The sequence below is a fragment of the Suricata suricatta genome, chromosome 2, assembly GCF_006229205.1.
Source record: "Suricata suricatta isolate VVHF042 chromosome 2, meerkat_22Aug2017_6uvM2_HiC, whole genome shotgun sequence".
Classification (NCBI taxonomy): Eukaryota; Metazoa; Chordata; class Mammalia; order Carnivora; family Herpestidae; genus Suricata; species Suricata suricatta.
In genome coordinates, this window is record NC_043701.1 from 38,913,246 (window position 1) to 38,917,317 (window position 4,072).

The window sequence follows — 4,072 nt, forward strand, 5'->3', positions numbered from 1 at the left end:
TTTTAAGATAAAAGTCTTGTAGAAGATCCCAGAAAAGTTCTAATTTTCATTAGCAGTTAATAAAGTTATTCATGCAGAAGTGTATTCAACAGAACACTGCTCTTTTTGGTTTTATTTGTACTTTTTGGCCTGGGATATGGGTTTTAAATGGACATTGTCTGTACCAGCTTCATTAAAATAAACAAAATATTTGTAAAAAAAAAAAGTTAATATGCAAATTACCTTCCATAACTTTATGAATACTGAAAGACTTTGTATATAGGAATATAGAAATATTGTCTCTAAGAAATTACATTAAAAGACAATGATAGTGCAGAAAATACTATGTATTGACTTATTAATGTGTTCTTAGGATGTTATAAATCCACAGTCAACAAAGATAACAATAAATAAATAATGAAAAAGATCAGAGGAATTTCCTAATTTGATGGAGTATTATTTATAAAGATTGCTGAAGAATAATTTCTTCCTCTCATTAGCTATTAATTCATCAGATGTTCCAGCTCTATTTCACCTTCACTTCTAAGTACAAAGTCAGAATTCTCCCAAAATATGAAGATGATCATATGAGAATATTCTATATATATCCAGTGATGGTAGAATTTCAAATTTCTAAACTCATGCATCTATTTTCTTATTTAGTTACTTCTGTTTATCTATCTATCTGTCTGTCTATCTAATCTATCTATCTAGTTTTATCATGTTTGAACTGAGCATAACTTTATTCAGATTCTTCACTGGAAGTTTTTAAAAAAGATTATCACTCCAGCAAAGGGTTGTGTTGATATTCAGAGATAACCTGGTAACAGCTTCAGGATTTCACCAAAGCCTACCCAGAGGTCTGGTAGATATCCAATGGAAAGGCTGGCATTCAATTGGCTTTGACAAGTAGACATTGATGCTGAGGGCCAAATGACCATTTCCAACAATGTTAACCATGCCTCCAAATATATGGAGAAGACTAGAAATAGGATTGGTCTGCAATATGGAGATGCTTTCAAAATATAACAAAAACAGACACAACATGATTTGGTAGTTTCTTAAAAATAACCATCCCAGGTAGAGATAATGATTCTAATTTTACTTAACACAGACTATGCATCTTTGACACACACCACTGAAAACATGTAGCCCCATTCTTACTTCATGTTCTCTACCAGCCTCACACTTGCTGTCCTCATAGGAAATAAATGGACTACCTTGTAAAAATAAATATGTCACCGATTTTAACATAGAGAAGAAAGCATTTGTAAGAGTATATGTACCTGACTTAGTCAGAGAAACAACATTTGACAAAATCTACTTCCTCCTATAGAAACAAGTCTTTGGTTTGAAGACAACTGTAAGTTGATTTACCAATAAGTTGATTATATCAATCGGGTCATATGTAAGGTCATTTATATTCTTCATAACAATGTATATATCAATGAATTACTGAATTATTTAATGTTTTGTTAATTTTTAAAGCAAAATATGTATAGATGACATACATTGTTCTCATTTTTGGCTCTCTATGTTTGATCTCTTATCTGTGGAGCTCCTTTCTTTTCCCTGTTTCTATCCTTCCTGGATTGTTGATATTTCCATATCTGCCTTTTAGGTTAGGAATGCCAGTAATTTTAGTAACTACAACTAAAATTAGAGTTCTGCTTTAAAAATATAGATGATCTAATACACCAAGAAATAATTTCAAAATTTGGCTCTTCTTAACTAAGAGTTTTGTTTTTTATAATATATACAATCAGAGTCAGTCACTGAACAATTAATGTTAAAATGCATCTTTTGTTGCCATATGTTCTCACAAGCTTTCAATTTCATTATTAACAGTGATTTTTTAAAGCATGCAGAAGTAAATTTATACGCATTCTTATTTTGCATTACAACCATAACTTCACAATAAACTTGAGTTGGATCCCTAATGCCTTAAAAAATAGATTGTGTTAAAAATGACAAATTATATGTTGCACATTTAATAATAAATATGTCCAAAATTATATCATTAGTAAATTTTCTTTTTTAGAATTTTAATATTTTTAGCTTTAGGTCAAGATTTGCATAAAAGTTATGTCAAAGAAATATGAATATCAGCTCTTTTATATATGAGAGGAATGTAGAAGTCATCATATCCTCATGATTTATATCTATGTTCTACAGAAAGTCTGTATAATGAGGGAAAAAAAACAGGATTTTGTCTGAGGTCTGTTTGCATAACCCAAAGCTTTGCTGTATTTTCACTGAACTAAAGCTATTTAGGGAGGAATATGTTTATTCTATGCATAAGAATTTGGAAAAACTTTTTATTTTTAAAATACTGTCTTTCTAGGAGTACCTGGCTGGCATGCAACTCTTGATATTGGGGTTAAGTTGGGAGTCCGTGTTGGGTATGGAGTCTACTTTAAAATAAAATTAAATTAAAATAATAAAACAAAATAAAGTAAATAAAATATAAAATAAAATAAAAAGTATTATCTTTATATTAGAAGATTTAATGTGTTTTCCCTAGTTTAATAAACTAACTTACAAAAGCTGTAAAGGGAGTTTCCTAAATACCAACAGTTAATCCGAAGAAGTTTTTTTTTAATTGTACTGCTTGTTCACATAAGCATGAACAAGAGATTTTAAATAATCCACTGTAAATTCTTCAAAGGAAAATGATCAATGTGCATGGCCTAGGTAGATTTATGCCCTCCTAACCTGATAAATGTTTCAACCAAATACCATACCAAAATTATATTTCTGTTCAATTATCACTTGACTGAATGCTTCTTTGTAGAGCTCAGAATGACCACAAGTTCACTGACTATCTTCTGTGTCCTCACAATACATTGTTTCCAAATATTTTCTTAGTATCCTTGAATTTATCCATATCCAATGTAATTCCAAAATCAGGCAGATGATAGTATGACTTCTTATAGAGCTACCCCAACCTTTTTGCAGCTGAGATGAACTGGATTGAAGAGTCAGTAGTTACTACCCTGTAAGAGTCCCTGAGTTCTGCCACTCTGGGCCCTGATAAATTAGACTATCTCGCAGTGAGTATAAAGTCAGTAATGATGAAAGTAGTTCCAAACTGTTGTATGTATTAATCATCTTATAGTATTTTAGAAATTACCTCTCAGTAATGAAAAAAAAAAAAAGCCAAAGCACTCCTGGAACAAAAAACAAATAAAAAATACATATAAATGGAACATAACTTTAAAACCACAACTTTTAATAGTCTTCTAAGAATAGATATAATGTGTTCACTGAAAACAAGCTTTAGATCAGGAAACTCATTTTTCAGTTTTCTCATATTTATGTACTTGGCCCCTACATCATTCTTTAAGGCCTCAAAGGAGACTTCATTTATCAAAATATCAAAACCATTCATTAGTCCAATGCTCAGCAATTGAAAATGTATATAAGTTTTACTTGTTAAAAATTTAATGTTTCAAAGAGTTTGTCTAAGACATTAATTCTTCATTCCTCGTGGGATTACAAATCCAGTAACATTAGGAGTTTATCAGAAAATACTGTGTGTGAAGTATTTCTTTGATCCAGCAGATGCTGTTCCTGTTGTCCCAGTATCCCCTCCCTCGTTTACCATCTCCTTGCTCCCAGGACTAGTCAACTGACCGATCACATCTACAGGTCCAAGTAGTTTCTGCTTTTTATTTTTTGTTTTTGTTTCTTTTTTTCACTGACTGCCCATACCTGCTCTCTCTTGGCACAATCAGGACAGAAGTGGTAGAGAATGAAGTTCCCTAAAAGTGTAGCTCAACTGAGAAATCATATGACTTGGTAAATGTTCTATATCATCTCCCAGAGTTTTTTAGTGATATTAAGCTCTGTTTGCTCACAGAGGTAGCTTGCTTGATGAAATGTTCTTTATTGGCCTCCTTTCCTTTGCTGCCGTGCTTCCTCATTTCATTACTGGCATTTCCAGAGATTGTTTTCCAAATAAATTTATTGTATTCAAGCAATTTACTCAGTCTTGGGAAACTCAAACTAAGATATTTGTCTTTAAGATGCTAAGATTTCCCCATATCTTAACATCTTTGAAGTTGGGACATAACACTTATTTAGTACCTAC